Here is a 20,064-nt window from a genome sequence, read left to right as displayed (position 1 = left end):
ATCCATTCACTGGATCTCTGGGAGTTCAATCTGTTCATTCATTCACTCACAGCACCACATATTTATTGCATTCCTACATACCAGGAACTCTATTAGACCCCAGAGACAAAAAGATAAATAAGCTACAGTCTCTGTCTTTAAGTGCTTAGTCTAGGGAAGGGAGACACACCAGTTTAAAAAAAAAAAAAAAAGCCAAACTACAACAAAGAATGCAGATGAAAACCAAACCCCAATTTTTGCAAGATTGAGTTTGGGGCAGGACAGTTTGGCAGAAGGAGTAAAAACATGTGTCCATATAATAATTCACGCTAGACAAACCAACTTATCCAAACTGGCTTATTCTCCTATTAACAATCTTGCCCCCTTAATCTAAACGGAAATAACCCACACCTAGAAGGTATCTTTAAACTGTTATCTACAGAAAGCAGAGGAATGAGGCATCAACACATGTGGAAGATTTGCTAAAATATCTAGTTGGCTAGGTTTCAAAATCAATTGTACACAGTTTTAAAAAGCATGAAGGTTAACAGATACAACTGGAGTTAAGACTGCTTACACAATAATAAAAATTCTCATTTGAAATTAGGATAAATTACACTACACTCCCCAAAAAGGGTGTGTCAAGGATAAATGAATGGGGCAGAGGGTACAGCGTAAATGGTAGAGGGCATGCATGCTTAGCATGCACAAGGTCTTGGGTTTAATCTCCAGTACCTTCTTTAAAAAAAAAAAAAAAACTAATAATAAATAAATAGACCTAATGCCCTCCCCACCCAAAAACAAAAGAAAACAAAACAAAACATAAATGAGTAAGTAGAAGTTTCCTAAATGTGCTCTGTCTTATACAAATTAAATCTCCCAAATTAGAAAATACAGTACTCTGACAATTAGCTTCCTCTGATGCCTTTGAAAAGCCTCTGTAAAGAGACATCTTCGTTGGCAAATCATTTCCACATTTAAATAATTCAAGCCTACACAGGAAGGACTAAGACTTTAACTGATAAAGCAGAATTAGAGCTCAAAGTCACCAAAAGGGCAATGGAAACATTTGTGTGGTGTATCTTTCCCTAATCCTCAAAATGACTGTTGCATCTTTTGCTATAGTTTGGGATGTCTGGATTGTGTGTTTTGGGGGTGGAGAGTTGGAGAGAAGGGACAAGTTGTTAATTTCTCATACTGATGGAGTAGCACATGGTAGAAAAAATAAAAGCCAACATCCTGAAAAAGTTTCACACACATACACAAAATGAGACAGCAAACTTGTGAATCAAGCATGATTTGGCATCTTTAAATGCAGAACCAATTCTTTTCTAGTGCCAAAGCCAATGGCTTCTCCTGTAGATAAAATGGCACGATTCCTGAAAAAGCCCTGGACGCTGTTTCCCCACAATCCTATAATCTGTCAGAAGACAGAAAACAAAAAGGCGGCTTTGCCAGCCAGAAAAAGCAAATTATAACCAACACAGAGCCAACATTTTACTTCAGACAGAAGGAGCTTTTTCTATGCATCTTTGGAAGGAGAGAGACAAAAGAAGCTTACCACTGCTCAAATAACCAATGCAAACATTTTAACCAAATACCATCTTGGATAAGTATTGGATGCAATAGCCTGCTTCCTCACTTTGCATACACAGCCTTTAAGAATACTTGGAACATTTATGATAAAGAATTGGCCACAAAATACAAAGGACTTTTACAAGTCAATAAGAGAAAGAAACAACTGAAAGGGAAATTTTCAAAGGACAGGAACTAGTAGCCACTGAAGAAATACGTAAGATCAAATATTACAATATATTCCATATTATTAGGAAGTGGTGAAAAGTGGCTTCTCCATATGGTCCCAAAGGTATTTTGACTTGATGGTATTGCCAACTGCAAGCTTCCAGAGAAAACTTGGCTACTCAGAATGAAAAGTAAAAAAAAAAAAAAGATAAGAGTACCTAAAAATCATCAGTTGTACACTTAAATACCTTACAATTCGATTTGTCAATTATGCCTTAATAAAGCCGGAAAAAAGATATGTTCCTAAAAATATTCAAGATAGAAGCGTTACGAAATATCTACTCTGGGAAAGAAACTATTAAGTAGAATGGATACAGGTCAACTGCAAATCAAATCCAAAGGAATTAAAATATGAATTTTAAGATGATCATTTACCTATGAACATAAAACAGCTGAAGCCAATCCCTGTGTCTACAATGAGCAAGGCAGATGATGGAAGGAAATAACAGAAATCCTAAATACAATCACAGGAATAAAGCATCTCCAAGAAAGATAGCTTACTCAGTTGTCTTTGCTGGGGAAGCAGGCCATTCAGGGATCCCTTTTCCAGTCATCCAAATGCAAAAATAAGGCAAATAATGCCTGGGTGCAGCAAAAACAAGTACAGTGTTTTCATCAAAGAAGAAAAGAAACCTAAGCCTTTTACTTGTCCTTGATAAAAAGAGGTAATGAATTGTGGAACTCAAATTCCAGAAAAAAGATTCAATTCCAACCTATGTAAAGCTAAGAACTTCATGTCACTTTGTTCTAAAATTAGCAACACACAGGTCCCCACTGAAAAAAACAATTCACAAGATACCAACTGAGCTGCCAGCAGGGTAAAGTTCTGAGCATGTCAGCAGACTATTGCTTAACCATTTCAGTTTTCCCTTATCAGTTTTAAACATCAAAAGAACCACATCCCAGTTTTCCTCTATTGTTAATGCCCCTTAGAGGCTGAGAAAAATTTAGTTCATCAGACTCAAATTTCAAGCATTTTCTAAGTACATTGTAGGTAATGATGCCACTGATTCTATATTTAGACTCAGGTGTGGAACAAGGAGTGCTAGTTTTGCCTGAAATGGCACCATGTCCCTCTTTAAAGCCTAACTGCAACCATCACCTAAGCCTGCATTAAAATGTCTATATGGTGTCACCTAAAATAAATTAAAATGCTTTTTCAATGCTCTGTTTTGAGTGGTTCTATTGATTGGCTGTAATGCTTTAAATATAGATAATAAATCAGCCCCACCAGTACTTTAAACAGTCAGCATTGTAACTGCCATAGAGTTGCACTCACACCCTCACCTGAAACAAAAAGCCAAGAAAGTTAAAACTCTTGTGATATGAATAAAGTGATACTATAATAAATCCTTAGGAAATATTCTGTTTAATACAAAGTTGTTTCATTATGGTTCTATAATTGTTACATTCTAGAAATTAGTGTAGTGATCTTTTCCCATATCCTGAGCTATTTTTTCTTCAAAGAGTATTTATAAAAATATATCACTTTCTCAAAAGGATCTTAAGGCCTCTAAGAGACAGCTTGTTGCTAATTTTCACAACATCCCAATAAAGAACTATTATTTAGCATTTATATCACACTTTTACTTGCAAAAGTATTTTACAGTTATTTTCATTAGTAGTCATGCCTCACAACCACCCACTGAGCTAACCTGGTCCTGTAACCCTTATTTGACAACTGAAAAAATTAATTTATAAAAAGGCCAAGGTCAAGGCAGTCTGCTTTTCCAAGACCAGGGGCCTAATCCTAAAAAACAGCCTCATTCACTCACCAGTGTATCTGTATTGCTCAAACCCTAGTTAAACTAGGTTTTTAGAAAACAGTAATCCATCTAAAATGATGGTACAAAAATATTAAGATTATAATGCTCTGACAAAAATATATAACCACATTGAAATACAAATAGGAAATGATTTAGTAACAATGACACAGGAAGTTTTCAGAAATAGGCTCCCAAAACCTCTGCCATCACACAGAAAAGAAAAAAATGATCAAATGTTTCTTTATCTCATCTTCCCCCTGGATCCACTACAATCAGATATCTATCTCCACTACTCCAGTAAGTAGTTCCACTCAAGATCACCACGTATCTCTAGGTTGCAAACCCCACAGGTATTTCTCTGTTCTTATCTGAGACAGCATTCAATACAGTGGTCCACACACTTCTTTACATATTCTTTACTTGGCTTCCATAACATCATTTCCTGGTTTTCCTGTCTCACTGACTGCTCCTCCTCTTTCAGACTTCTCTTTTCCAGACACAAACCATTCCAGGAGACCCCCTGATTGAATTCCATTGACTTCAACTTCTATCTACATGTTGATGCTTTCCAAGTCTACAATTCCAGCCCAGTCTTCTCCCAGGAAAGCCAGGCTTTTCTACCGAATTATTTTACAGCTCCAATTGGCTGTCTAACAAGCATCTCAAACTTGACATGAGCAAAACAGAATTCTTAACAAATATGTTCTGCTACAAGTCGTACGCAACTTAATAAATATAATCACCATTCACTTACCAAGTTGCTCCAGCATAACGTAGAAGTTAGCCATGATTTCTCTCTGCTTCACTTCCCCTAGCTGCTGCCAATCCCTGAGCAAGCCTTGTCAAGCTGATTTCCAAAAGACATCCCAAATCTGTCCGCTTTTCTATAGCTCTTCTACCACCTCCCCCATCCAAGTCACCATCAACTCATCTGAATTAGTATAATGGCCTTGTAACTAGTCTCTCTGTCTCCACTCTTGATCTCCCTACAATCCATTTCCACATAGTAACCAGAATATTTTTTGTAATTACAATCAACTCAAATCTTTTCCCTGCTTAAAAGCCCCCAAAGGAAGCACACTACCCTAGCTTTCAAATCTCAATGTTATCTGGCCTCTGCCTTCTTCTTGCACCATTCTCCCTCTCAACCACCATATTCAAGCCACACGGGCCTTATTTCTTTTCCTCCAATCTACCAAGTTCATTCCCCCTTAGCTTTGTGCTGGAATGTTTGATCGGCTAATCTCTATATCCTCCTGAATCTTAAATGCCATACCCTCACAGAGGCATTCCCTATTCTCTCGATCTAAAGGAGCTACCCATTCATTCTCCAATACATCACTCTATTTTAACGCTCTGCATAGTATTTATTATTATCAGCTTCATAAGAGCAGGGACTCTATCTTGTTTACCAGTGTATTTCATGCCCAACTCATACTAGAAACTCAATAAATTTGGCAGACTTATTTGTGAGGTACTGAACTTAAAAAGGTAAAGACAAAACCCTTATCCACAAAGAGCTCACAATCCACTTGAGGAAACAAAACAAGATTTAAATAATGAATGTAATGCTAACGGGATACTAAAACATCAGAGCAGCCCAGCAGCAGGAGTGATTAATCCTGCCTTGGAAACTGGGAAGACCTCACAGAAGAAATGAGCTATGAGCTAAATTCTGAAGATTAATTACTAGGAGATTCACCAGATTATTGGTTATGTCTGTCTGATTGTTTGGAAAGTGTCCTTGGAGGGAAAGAAAGTGATAGAGCAAAAACATAATGAGGAAAAGAAGAAGGAAGATGGAATCAAGCATCTACTATGCATAAGGAACTGTGGGTAATGAAGAGTCACAAAGGGAAAAGGCATAAGCAGTCTTAGAACTTAGGAAGAAGGCTCTCGCGGCACTGTGGTGGATCAACTGAAGGGTGATAAGAATTGAGGCATACAGACTAGTTAGGAGGTTACTGCAACTGTCCAAGTGAGAAAATGAAAATGGTCTAATCCAAGACTTCAACAATATGGTTGGAAAGGAAAAGGCAGATTTAGAAGAGCCTGAAGGTTAAAATCAGACCGAGGCATCAGCCAGATGAGTGATGAAGAAGGAAGAACTAACGTCAAATCCAAAGTTTTTGATTTAGGCAACTGTGTGGTTACTGATATCATTCAACAGGAAATCTAGAATGCTTAGATTTTGTGGGGAAGATAATGAATTCTGTGGTGCCTACGGGATGTCTAGGTGGGTTTTGGAAATATAGGCCTGGATCCTAGGAGGGAAGGGGGTAGGGTTGGGGCATGTGGTGATGGAGAGGCGGACGGAGAGGGAAAGGGAGAGGGAGAGAGAGATTTTAGTTAAATCTAGAGATTTGGAGGATGTGTCTGTGTGTGTAGTGAATTACATCAGCTGTGAAAAATAAAAAAAGAAGGTGGCTAAAAACAGAATTCTCAAGAACACCAACATTTAGGGATTGAATGAAGGAAAGGAGACTATAAGATTATGAAGGAGACTAAGAAAGAATAGGCAGTTAGAGAAAAACCAAGAGTGGGCAGTATCACAGTTTAAAGAAAAGAGACAAAGTAAACTAAGGACTGAAAAGCATCATCTGGGCTTAACAACTGAGTCATGAGCAGAGTAATTTCAGTGGAGTGATGGGAACAAAATTCAATTACATGCTTAAGGAATAAATAGGCTGTAAGAAAGTGAAGAGAGCAGGGGAAAGACTACTTTTATAAATAGGAAAGAAACTGAACAGTAAGTGGGGGTAAGGTGGGGACAGAGAGTCGGGGAAAAGAAAAAATAAAGACAAAAAGACTGATGGTTTGGATGAAAGGGAAATAGTGATCCAACAAGGTCAAAGAAGGATTCACAGAATAATGAAGAAACAAAAGGAAAATATTAATAAACTCTGTAGGTGTGGAAGAAAGAAGTAAAGACAATTTCCACTTGACAGCCTTAGAGATAGGCAGGGAAGAGAATAACACTTAAGGACTAGAGGTAACTGGATTAACTGGATAACTGTTCTTTACCAAGAACAGGCAAATATTTAGGTGAGATACAGGAGTCTAATCAGGTACTCAACAATCCCATACTAAGAGGAATGATCTTACTTATCTAAATAAAGGTCCTTTACTTAGAAATATGAGATCTGGTAGAAAATCAGAGTAATCATGGGGAAAAAAAGTGCAGAGTAGAGACATGATGCAGAAACACCAGCAAACAGTTCAAACTGTCTCCCACCAAAAAAAGCAGTAGCAGAGGGAAGAGGATGGATGCCCAGCAGAAGGGGCAATGCTGTTAATCAATATTGGACCTGGTCCAGCTGCCTAAAAATCACAGCCGATTTTCTCAATGTCTTCCCAAATCTGAAAATCCATACTCACCCGGAAGCTGTAATAACATAGTTTCCAAGAATACTAAGGATGTTTCCTAACACAATATTCTAAGTTCCAAGCTTCATTTCGTTAAGTAATCTCTGGGAGAACAGATAGCTTGGCTAGACTTTGGATGAGATCCACATAACCCCCAATTAACTCAATAAATCTCACTAGTGAATACTTTTTCTTTTTTTTTCCATTTTCCAGTTTTATTAGGTAAAATTGATACAATTTGCCTGCATATATACAATATACTGCACATCTTTAAAATTTACATATATGTACTGTTCATTGTTTCTAAGAACAGTTTAGAGCTTTAGCTTTTTAAACTTAGAGTTATCAAAGCAATAAAGCCAATCACAAAATAAGAATTAACAGAATGCAGTAATCCAATTATAAAGGACAGTCAGATGTGCTTACACATATTCAAGAAATCAATCATCTAAGTTATAAATAATAAGTAGTTCATTTGTGTCTGATTTTTTTAGATTCTACATATAAGTCATTGGTGAATACTTTTTAATGCACTGAAGGAGAGAACATGTCTTAAGGTGACATAGCAGTGTCCTAAAAGAGGAAGAAGACAGTGGAGAAGGAAAGCTAGTTGCATCATGCTTGGCAATAAATAGACAAATAAAGTAGAAAATAGCTGACAACATACTCCTCAAGTGTTAAAATCAGAGTACACAACTGCATTTCAAAGTAAAATAAGGAAATCCTAAAGGATCTAAAGTTCCTACTCAGAGAATTTTCACTATGTATTGCATAAATTATTTAAAACATATTCAAAAGAGATAAAATTAGATTGAAAATTCAGATATACTTAGGAAGTTACATCACTGGAATCCTTCTTTAAAGTCTTTAAAGACTTCTTTAAAGTTTTCTACCCTCAAACTTTTACTTTCAAATAGTAAAATTCATTTTCTAGTGTTCAGTTCTGAGTTCTCATAAATGCATAAAGTCATATAACTACAACCACAATCAAGGTACAGAATACCCTCCAATACCCTCCAAATATCCTAATGCTTCCCCTTTGTAGTCAAATACTTGCCAGGCAATCATTGATCTGTTCTTCACTGTCACTATAGTTTTGAGTTTTCCAGAATGTCATATAAATTCATATAGTGAGTAGCCTTTTGAGTTTGGCTTCTTTCACTTACCGAAACGCATATGAGGTTCATTCATGTTATTGCATATATGATTGGTTCCTTTTCATTGCTGAGTAGTATTCCATTGTATGGATATATCACAGTTGGTTTATTCATTCCAAAGCTGAGGGACATTCAGGCTGTTTCCAGTTTTGGGTTGAGTACAAATACAACTGTTTTAAATATTCACATACAGGTTTTTGTGTCATAGGTTGTCATTTCACTTGGGTAGACACCTGGGTCATACGTTAAGTGTGTGTTTTACTTTATAAGAAACTACCACAGTGTTTTCCAAAGTTCCAGCTGCTCCACACCCCTGTCAGTCCATAATCTAGTCAGTTTTCTTCTTTTGTTGTATTTCAGTCATTCTAATGGCATATCTTGTTATGATTTTATGCATTTATCTAATGACTAAGATGTTGAGGACATTTTCATGCACTTATTTGCCATTAATATACCTTCTCTGGTGAAGTCATTCAAATCTTTCACCCATTTTTTTATGGTGTTGTTTGCTTTCTTCTTGATGAGCTTTGAGCTCTTTATACATTCTATATACAGTTCCTATTTTGCTATGACTTGCAAATATTTTCTCCCAGTCTGTGTCTTGTCTTTTCACTCACTTAACAGTGTCTTTTGCAGAGTAAAAGTTTTAAATTTTGATGAAGCCCAATTTCTCAATTTTTTCTTTTATGGATCTTGCTTTCTTTTGGTGTTATATCTAAGAACTCCTTTCTGAACTCAAGATAACAAGGATTTTCTCCAGTTTTAGTCTGAATATTTTATAGTTTTCCATTTTCTATTTAGGTCTGTGATTGGTTTTGAGCTAATTTTTATATAAGGTGTTAAGCATAGGTTGAGGTTCTTTTTTTCTTTTTTTGATTATAGATATCTAGTTGTTTCAATGACTAGTTGTCAAGAAGACTATGCTTTCTCTGCTGACATGCCTTTGTACCTATTGTCAAAAACCAAATAGCCATATTTAAAAATATAAAAAACAAAATTAAAAACAAAATCAAATAGCCATATTTAATAGTGTGGGTCTATTTCCAGACTCTCTATTCTGTTCATTGACTTACATTTCTATTGGTCAAAAACTTTTTAAGCTTCACCAAAAGTGTCTACTTTTAGGTGGAAATTGGCTACCTAGGTTTACCTTAAGAAAAATGATAGGGGTATCATAAGGGTTGGAAATCTTATGCTTATTTTCCAAGGTTCTGATTTTTCACGTGCACTGCTGCTCTGAGATTTCCCACAATTGTGCAGAAGGGAAAAGAAATGCTTTGTATAAAGATATGTATTAATATCATTTGGTACAATAAAGTTGAAAACCCAGTTTTCCTAAAAGACATGCCATTTATTTCAAATAGTGAAAATAAAAATGTTAAACTTCTTGTACTTTACAAACAATGGTCCCTCTGCTGTCAGTAAGCTTGCCTAACTCCTACTCAACTTTCAGGTCTTACCTTAAACATCTCTCCTTCATCAAGCCTTTCCTGATCCCCCAAATACGGGTTAAGGGTTAACATGTTTCCACTGTACCACCAGGTGCTCCATCATCCCCCTTTTAACATATTATATTCTATAACTGATAGCTAACTTTGCTTCTCCCATCAGGACATAAACTCTGGGTGGCCAGAACTAGCTACACTAATTCATTCTTAGATGCTAGCACAGAGTAGGCAATACATAAATCTTTGTTTTGAATGACCAATTGCTTTCAATGACAGCAAGAAAGGGAAGACACTGAAAAGAGGACGTTCTATTTTGCAGACATACTGTAAAAGAAATCCTTCAAAGAGTACAAAGTGACAGCAGCTTTTAAGAAGGAAAGCGCTTCAAAAAATACATGAAGAAATGGATGGCAAATCTATAGATTAGAAGATAAACAGTAGACATGAAAATTATTCTAGATGGACCTATTTGGACATCGTTCCAAACAACCAGTTGAAAAATTACTGAGATAATCGGGGAAATGTGAAAACTGACTGGATAACTGATGCAATTAAGAAATGTTGTTAGGGAACCCTACAATGTTGGTGGGAATGTAGTTTGGTGCAGCCATTATGGAAATATGGAGCCAGTATGGAGATTCCTCAAAAAACTAAAAACAGACTTATATGATCCAACAATATCACTCTTGGGCATGTATCCGGAGGGAACTCTAATTTGAAAAGATACCTGCACCTCAATGTTCACAGCAGCACTATTTACAATAGCCAAGACATGGAAACAACCTAAATGTCTATCCACAGATTACTGGATAAAGAAGCTGTGGTATATTTATACTATGGAATACTACTCAGTCATAAAACAGAATAAAATTTCTACTTGTAGCAACATGGATGGAGCTGGAGATCATCATTCTAAGTGAAGCAAGCCAGAAAGAGAAAGAAAAAGAAAAGATACAGTATCACTTATATGTGGAATCAAAAAAAAGACACAAATGAACTTATTTACAAAACAGGAACAGACTCTCAGACATAGAAAACAAACTTATGGTTACTGGGCGGGGGGAAAGGGGTGGGAAGGGATAAAATGGGAGTTCAAGATTTGCAGGTACTAACTACTATATATAAAATAGATAAATAAGAAGTTTAAATTATCAGAGAAATGCAAATCAAAACTACAATGAGGTATCACCTCACACCAGTCAAAATGGCCATCATTCAAAAGTCCACAAATGACAAATGCAGGAGAGGCTGTGGAGAAAAGGGTGTAGGGAACCCTCCTACACTGCTGGTGGGAATGCAGTTTGGTGCAGCCACTGTGGAAAACAGTATGGAGATTCCTCAAAAGACTAGGAATAGACTTACCATATGACCCAGGAATCCCGCTCCTGGGCATATATCCAGAAGGAACCCTACTTTAAAATGACACCTGCACCCCAATGTTCATAGCAGCACTATTTACAATAGCCAGGACATGGAAACAGCCTAAATGTCCATCAACAGATGACTGGATAAAGAAGATGTGGTATATTTATACAATGGAATACTATTCAGCCATAAAAACCGACAACATAACGCCATTTGCAGCAACATGGATGTCCCTGGAGAATGTCATTCTAAGTGAAGTAAGCCAGAAAGAGAAAGAAAAATACCATATGAGATCGCTCATATGTGGAATCTAAAAAAAAAGCAAAAAACAAAAAACGTAAATACAAAACAGAAACAGACTCATAGACATAGAATACAAACTTGTGGTTGCCAAGGGGGGAGGGGGGAGAAGGGACAGAATGGGATTTTAAAATGTAGAATAGATAAACAAGATTCTACTGTATAGCACAGGGAAATAGATAAAAGATCTTGTAGCTCACAGCGAAAAAAAAAGTGATAGTGAATATATGTATGTTCATGTATAACTGAAAAACTGTGCTCTACACTGGAATTTGACACAACACTGTAAAATGACTATTACTCAATAAAAAAATGTTAAAAACAAGAAGTTTATACTGTATAAACTTTATACTGTATACTGTATACAGGCAACTATATTCAATATCTTGTAGTAACCTATAACAAAAAAAATATGAAAAGGAATATATACGTATATGTATGACTGAAACATGATGCTATATACCAGAAACTGATACAAGGTTGTAAACTGATTATACTTCAATAATTAAAAAAAAAAAGACATGCTTGTTAATTTTTTGTGGGATTTCTTTTAGTCCTTATCTTTTAAAGATACATACTGAAATATTTATTCATGAAATTATGGTATCTGGGATTTGTTAAAAAAATAATTTAGGTGGGGTAGTGGGTGGGGGTACATAGATGAAACAAGACTGGCATGAGTTGACAATTATTGTAGCAGAGTGATAAGGGGTGCATTATACTGTTCTGTCTACTTTTGTATGTATTTTAAATTTTCCATAAAAAAGAAGTAAAAAGATAACATCTACAAAATTAATAATCTTCTTTTTAACATTAAATCCCCAAGGAAAGGGAGAAAAAGAAAAGTATGGGGAGTAAGCCTTGAATTAAGTTAAGACCCTAGGGATGTCTGTGATTACCAGCATTTGATTCTCCAGTTAAAGCCAGACAGACATCCCGTTTCATGTGAATATTAAAAATGCTTAGCTGGAGAGGAGGGTATAGTTCAGTGATAGAGTGCATGCCTAGCATGCACAAGGTCCTGGGTTCAATTCCCAATACCTCCTCTAAATAAATAAATAAACCTAATTACCTCTCCCACACCAAAAAAAAATCCTTAGCTAAAATCTATCAACAACTTTAGATGCTCTGCAGATTCTATCCTTTTTTAAAATATGTCTCTGCTTTTATTTCAAAATCATAAACTGTTAAAAAAAAAAAAGCACCTGAATTATACCAAATTATCCTTCCAAAAAGCAACAACAGTATGCATATCTTTGGCTTACCATCAGGCATATTTATTTCAGTGTTTTCAGTTACTCTATAAATGAAGGAAAGCTGTGGGGTAGAAGACTGGACAGAGTCAGTTGGCTTGAGTTCCCAATCCCAACTATGAACTAACCTGGTATCACTGGCTCAATGTTGTTGTCCTGTGGTGTTCAAATCAAATCTTCTGAGGTTCTGGTTCATAAAAATCACCTAGCTTCTAACTCTGAGGTACTCAGTGAAACAAATTCTTTTTTTTCTCCATATCTATAATGGAACTAATATTAGAAAAGGCAGTTTATTCTAAGTCTGGTAAACCACTGAGACTAGGAAAAGATGTACAGTTGATATGCACACTAATTTCCTTTTATTGAAAAATTTTACAAACCTATAGATGCTTTTAATTTAAGCAAGAATGGTATCCTCATTTAATTAAGAGTAATACCATTCTTTCCACTAAGGTGAGAGGTTTTGTGTTTTATTCTTGTTTGCAACCTAAAAGCTGCTAATTTAAGCCAAGTATATATATAACACATCAAAAAAATGTAAAAATACATATGAACTACTACTGAGAAGTACTTAGTGCCACATTCCCATCAAGTCAATCCCTCTAGATGATGTGAATGAACAATATATTAAGCAACTGGAACTTAGACTGACTCACAGGGTCATCACACTGGCTTTAACTATTACTTATATCCTAATGATTTCTAGATTGCATCTCCATTCTAAATCTTTCCACTGAATTCAAAATCCAAATGTATCTAGAAGCCTACTGGACATTTGCTCCTGGATTTCCCAGACAACTCAAATCTAATATACCAAAATCAAACTCATTTTCCCTCAAATATAACACCCTCTTACTCCTGTATTCCCTACCTTAGTTAACGACATCACCATCCACTTAGTAGCCCAAGCAAGCAATTTCAAATCCATTTTTGACAACACCTCCCCAACATAAAGTCAATAAGATCTTCTAGTCAGTCTCCTAAAAAGCTCTTTAATCTGTCTACAATTCCACCACTACCACTGTAATTGAGATCTTAAATGTCTCTCAAGCAACCATCACACCAGTCTCATAACCAATTAGTCTCCCTGAAGCCAATTTCTCCTTTTTAAATCTGACTTCCACACTGTAAACAGTGTTACTTTTCTTTCTTTTCTTTTCAATAGAGGTACTGAGGAATATATGTATGTTCATGTATGACTGAAGCATTTTGCTGTACACCAGAAATTGACACATTGTAAACTGACTATACTTCAACTAAAAACATGGAAAAAAATTAGTGGTTTGGTATAGCACTGGATTGTACTGTTTTATGGGAATATATAGGTCATTTAAGGAGTGATTTAAAAGGCTTAACTTGGTTACTAGTTTTCTGGTAGCTAACCCGGAAACTAGTAGGGAAAAATATGAAAAACTAGAAATAACATAAACATGAATTTAATTTGGGTAGTGTCTTTTCCTTTCACCAATAAGCCAAAACTTGGCTTGAATCTCTTAAGCTTTTTGGATTGAGGTCTCATTGGAAAATGTAGGAATTGATCCTTGCTTATCAAATTCAGCAAACATTGAAATGCCTACTGTGTGTTAGGTACTGTGCGAGGCACTGGGAATTAAAATGTGAATGACATGATCCTTGTCTTTAAGGAGTTCACATTTTAATTGTAGACTAACACAAACATAATTATGAATCAGTACAATAAACGCTGTCACAGAGATATGCACTGAGAGCTGTGGGAGCACTGGTTCTGTCCAGAAGTGGAAAGGGAAGGTTGAAGAAGGCTTCCTGGAGGAAGAGTCAAGTGGGTCTTGAGGCATGAATACAATTTGGCTGCTTCAACCAAAATGGATTGGTGAGGATAGTGTTTCAAGTGCAGAGAACAACCTACACAAGCGTATGAGTGTTTACCTGCAGGCAGGTGGTTTAATGTGCCTAGATCACGGAGTATGAGGTAAGAATGGAAGGAAGTGAGGTGAAAGATAGGTTGGAGCCCGGTTGTGGAGGACCTTAGTGAGGGATCTGAATTTTATTTTGTAGATGCAGATGCTAGGGAGTCACAGGAGAGCTCAGATCACTATTTAAGAAAAGTGGGGAGGAGGGCATAGCTCAGTCAACTTCTGGTGTACAGCGTAATGCTTCAGTCATACATGAACATACATACATTCGTTTTCATCTTCTGTTTCACCATAAGTTACTACAAGATACTGAATAGTTCCCTGTGCTAAACAGTATTAACTTGTTTATTGGATTTTGTGGGAATCCTCCTGTATTTCGAAGCGAGAGACACTATGCCAGAGTTCAGTAGGTGTTCTGTGCGATTCAATGGGTTTGTAGATATAACTGGTGTTATCTGTGGGAGAGGGCGAGCTGTGACTCTCCACTCCACCATCTTGGCACCTCCCAAGCCACTATTTTATAATTGAGCTATAAAATCTGATAACTACTATCCACTTTGTACTAAATGCAATCTTTAATAAAGAAAATTTAGCATTTTTCCTCTCAAGTTGCACTCCTTTTCACTTTAACTTACAAAGCTCTAAAAGTAACACAATCAAGACTTTGATAGGTAGTGAAAGGCAGAAATAAATATTAAACAATTCTCTGCTGAGAAAGCATTCACCTCTTATCAAGAGTACAGTGACTTCACACTTATCTCCGTTCTGGTTAGCTGTAAAGCTTCAGCCCTTCCCCTGGACAATTCACTTCTCACACATACTCTCACTTCCCAATTTACTGTATTAGAATCATCTTTCTAGAGTTGTGATAATATTTTAGGAGTTTAAATCCAAAAATTAGACTCATATCTCTTCTGAAAATGTTCCAAGCTTCCTGTCCTGCTCTGCTGTATTATACAATGTTACTCTGCCAAAGCCTTAGCTCATTTCCTCCTTCTGCTTGTTCCGATGTGGTGGTACACATCAATAATGCCCTCTCCCTTCCAATTTCATACTTTATTTTCTGCTTGGAATGCTCTATCTTCCACGTCCATCCGTGAGGGCCATCATGCAGGTTCAATGCAGCAGAGGCCTTTACTGACAATACTGAACCAGTCCATCAACTCTCGTAACAAGTTGTACCTTTTTCTAGTAGAGCACTTACTGTACTCCATCAATTCTGAGACACTTTTTTCCACCACAGTTCTCTGAAAACAGGATACATCTTAAATCTGATGGCATGCCAGTCCCATTAGCAGTATTTCTTGTTACTTAGCGGTATGCAAAATAATTATAATCACTGGTACTACAGATTTGATGAAATAAGGTATAATACTCGGTTATAATTACTTTGTAGACTTCTGCTTCCTCCACTAGACTGTGAACTCCCAGACGGCAGAAGCTATGCCATAATCATCTTTTACCAGTCATTTGGGCACAATGTATGTATCCAACAGACACTAGTAATAATTAGCATTTATTTAGCATTTACTAGGTATTAGGCACCACTCTAAACATTTTACATATATTAACACATTTAATCCTCACAACAACCCCATAAAGCACATTTATTATTTCTGTTTTATAGATGAGGAAACAGGTCAAGAGACATGGGTAAGCTCATTCAGAGATACCCAAAGCTGCAGAAGATTTGAACCCATGTTTGCTGATTATGATTCATATTGTTATTATTTTTCCATCCAGCAAATATTTAATGAGCAATTACTCTAGGCCAATGACTGTGCTAAATAAATAAACACTGGTAAGTAAACCCTGGTTCTCAGGAGGCTACTCTGAACCACAGGTCCATTCTTGAATCCTTTACCCTCCAAACTTCAGAGCCAACCTACAAATTCACTAAGTTAAACCCACTCTTCTCTCTACTTGTCCTTTTTAACACCTTCTCATACAGTGTTCCTTTAAAGTTGTTAGCAGTCTACCAAAAAAAACCAAAACAAATGATCAAAAAACCCCAAACTTCTGCTCTATTATTAATTAGTGATTATAAAAATATCACAAGAGACTTCAGTTAAGGAATGGGTAGCAAGATCAGAAAGGCCCTTAAGAAACAAAGATTCTATAAAATAGGTAAACAAGTTTCTTCTGTATAGCACAGGGAACTATATTCAATATCTTGTAGTAACCTACAATGGAAAAGAACATGAAAATAAATATATGTATGTATATGTATGCTTGAAACATTATGCTGTACACCAGAAACTGACACACAGTAAATGACTATACTTCAATTAAAAATAAATAAAATTTAAAAAAACAAAGATTGTTAGCAAGCAAGTATTCTCAGTAAAAATAAAAAAAAAAAGGTAAAAAAACCACAATTTTGTTTTAAAATAGACTGTTTAAAAGGTTTCCCTGAGGCATGAGTTTTTTGGGGTTTTTTTTAAGAAAAATGACTCATTTTATCAGGATAAAAATGAGCTAGTAAACCTTATTTCTTTTATTTAGGGCCTTGTTATGTCAGGGATTCAGGGGAAGTCTTTACATCCCTGCTTTAGACAGACTGTTCATATAACAGGCAGTCAAAGCACTGACCATCCCCTTTCTCTCCGTCAGTGGAAGACTTCCCATTTGATAACAGTCATCTACTACATAAAAGCAATCATGAATAGGAAAGAGAATGGAAGAAGAGGACAGGAAATTCTCATCACAGCTGAATAAACCTCTATCATTTTAACATAATACAGATAGCATTTATAGACTTGTTTGAACTGATGGAAATTTCCAATAGAGGGGAAAATGCATTATCAAAATTAAAAATAAATGTCTAACTACTAAAAATAAGGTGGCTAGGCTAGTTCTAACATTTTATACCTCTGCTTCATCTTCCATGTGGTAGTCAAAGACAGAATAAATTTCAATTCTGTAAATGATTTACGACAACAGTAACAAATGCTTTCTTTTTTAAACTATCCTCTAAAAAAGAATAATCAGCGTTAGGGACAGAGAATTTACTGGGAGAGCAAAACCTAGAGCAAGAAGTTAAAAATTATGTATCACTGTGCATTTCCAGGAAAGAGAAGTAAAACATGTTTTACCAGACGAGAAGTTAAAGACAACTAGGGTTCATTTCCCCCATTCCTATAAAATAATTCATTCTCCTTATCTGTGAATCTTCAAGGATCTAGTACAGCTACTCCTTACCTTTGCTCAGATGGAAGACAAATCACTCACTAATTTCCAAAAGGCCTCATCATATCAAACTCTCCATCTTCAGGGCCAGTGGAGCTGAAGCACCCTCTCTTTCTGAACTTTTGAAAGGAGTTTCACCTCTCTTTCAAAAGCTATGACTAGAAAGCCATTTTTCTCTCCCTCTCTCTCTCTCTCTCAGTACACAATTTAACTCTGTCCTCTGCTTTGACCATCCTAAACCACAATAAGAACAACAACAAACCTCAGGAGTGCTCCTACAGCCCCTCAGAAACCAAGCAGCCACCTCTTGGGCTCTTGCACAGCTGCTTCTTTCTCTGAGAGACACTCCACCCTGGATGTTCCACAAACAGGATAACAAAAAGTGAAGCTGAAAAGCTGCTATATGCTCTCTGACCTCCTAGAGACAGGCCCTGGGGTAAACAGACTCAAAATTTTGCAAAGAAAATTTTTTTCACAATTGAAGAAATAACAAATTGTATTTGCACATCCCTCACTGGGCACCCCTCCAGTTTGTCTCAAACTAGTTTTCTCAACTCATAATAAAGCACATTAATACCAAGTGTTACTAGGGAACGAACCTGAATGAGCATTTAACAGATTGGCCCTCCATTCTCTATTTCCTTCCTCTTGGATAAGGAGCTACACACCATTTGTAAAAACGCCTGGATATGGTATTTTTTCCTACACAAGTCTGATGGCTAATTTGTCACATTACAGAACAAACTGGTATTTCTGCACATAATCTGGGGTGCCGGTGAAGAAAACACGTATGTGTCTATTGAGGTTTTACAAACAATATGCTTTGCCTTGACAAAGAAATCAGTCAACTCATTAATAACGGTAAGATCTAAAATCCAATGATACTGTTGGTGATACAGTAACATCAGCATAGCACTCATGAAATTTACAATTTTCATAAACGATCTCAATCACATAATATGATGCTTGCAATCACCCGTTGAAGCATTACATCTTCCAGAGGTTCAGAAAGGTTAAGTGGGACCTGCCCAAGGTTACCTATCAGCTTTAATCAGCGGTGGACGTGGGTTCGAATCTGTCGAACTCTAAGCCCCTCGCTCTTTTCCCTAGACCTCTCCCAGCTTTAAACAGAGCGCTCCCGACCTCTAGCCTTTACCCAGAACAGCCCAATACTCCAGGCGACCAGCTCTTCCCTGCCTTGATCAGAGTTGTCTTCTTCAGCTCCAGCAGGGCTTTCATCCTCCACCCCCCTCCCCCCCACCCCCTCACCCCGCGACCATTCTCTGAAAGAAGCGGAAAAGGGAGAGGCGACCGAAAGCTTCTGGGGGAAGGGACGATGACAAACAGGGGAGCGCGGGACACTGCCCCTGCCGTGGGCTCTCACTCTGCAGAGCGCACCCGCGCTCCTCCCCAAGCTGTCCAACCCTGGAGCTGACCACCCGTGCCCCAAATTCTCCCACTATCACCTCAAACTGTCCCTCCCCCACGCCCCTTCGCCTCCGACAGGCAGAGCCCACCCCCCCAAGTCCCGGTATCCCTCCACCAGGCACCCCCTCCTCGTCGCCCACCCCGCTTCCACCACCACTCACTGTCGGTGACTGGGCCCGGCCCTCATGGCTGCTCTGTTGCCGCCCGCCGCCGCCACCGCTGCTCCACGCCCCGGCCCCTCAGCCACCGCCGCCGCCGTCGGGACTCGCCGGGAGCCGCTCCTGCGCCTGCGCAGCCTGGAGTGCCGGGGCCCTCTCGGGTCGCCCGCGCCTGCGCAGCCTGCGCAGCCCGCACCGGGGGCGTCTTCCTCAGTGCCTGATGCCCTGGACCCCTGGGTCTCAGGTGGACGTGGCCGCTGGTTTCCAGGGCTTGTTGGGCTTTTAGGCTTTGGCGGCTGCCCCAGGGCCTGACACTTCTGAAAGGTAGCGTAGGTTACTAAACGTAGTGGCCGTAAGGGACTGTAGGCTTAAGAGCACTTCCAGGATTCTGGATCCCACTTGCCCTTAAAGGCCTGAATGCTCGGAGATGACCACTGATAATAAATTTAGGTTTCTTTCAAGAAGACGATCACATCTAGAATGCATTGAGGGGTAATTGTGTAAGAAGCAACTTTGGCATCCCTGAATACACTACTGTAGGCCAGGAGGTGCTCAGAAGCCCTGGGGACATTGTCAGGGAGGTGACTGCACCTAGAATGCACCGGGACACTGCTAAGTTCAGTCTGTTTATCAAGCACATACTGTTTATTAGACAAGAACATTCTAGGTATCTCATATGTGCCATCGAGGGATTTGCAGGTTGATAGTCCCCACTTTCTCTCACTATGGAACCTGGCCCTTTTGCAAACTGGTAAACAAAAACTAGAACTTGAGCCTAAGGAGGCCCAACTATCAGCCCCTAGAACCACTACCTAGACTGCTGCCTTGGCACAACCCAACAAGTGACTAGGCTCAGTTCAGACCTGGGAATTAAACAATATAGACTTGAAAGCTGAAGACTATCAAAGGGAAGAGGAGACACAGGACCAAACTCTCCTTATCAACATGACTCTTCCGTCC

The 20,064-nt window shown here is 37.9% G+C and overlaps 1 protein-coding gene across 2 annotated transcripts in view; it reads right to left on the bottom strand.

Moving 5' to 3' along the window:
• Positions 1 to 19,228, bottom strand: part of FAM222B (family with sequence similarity 222 member B) — a 53,732-nt gene extending 34,504 nt beyond the window's left edge. For both annotated transcript variants that reach the window (XM_031468394.2, XM_031468395.2), the window contains exon 1: positions 19,108 to 19,228. The gene's annotated coding sequence lies outside the window, so the exon portion shown is untranslated. The remainder of the gene's footprint in view (positions 1 to 19,107) is intronic.
• Positions 19,229 to 20,064: the final 836 nt, after the last annotated feature.

This window comes from Camelus dromedarius, chromosome 16 (assembly GCF_036321535.1).
Source record: "Camelus dromedarius isolate mCamDro1 chromosome 16, mCamDro1.pat, whole genome shotgun sequence".
NCBI classification, from domain to species: domain Eukaryota; kingdom Metazoa; phylum Chordata; class Mammalia; order Artiodactyla; family Camelidae; genus Camelus; species Camelus dromedarius.
The sequence above is the reverse complement of the archived record's forward strand: the minus strand, read 5'-3'. Positions and strand labels throughout refer to the sequence as shown.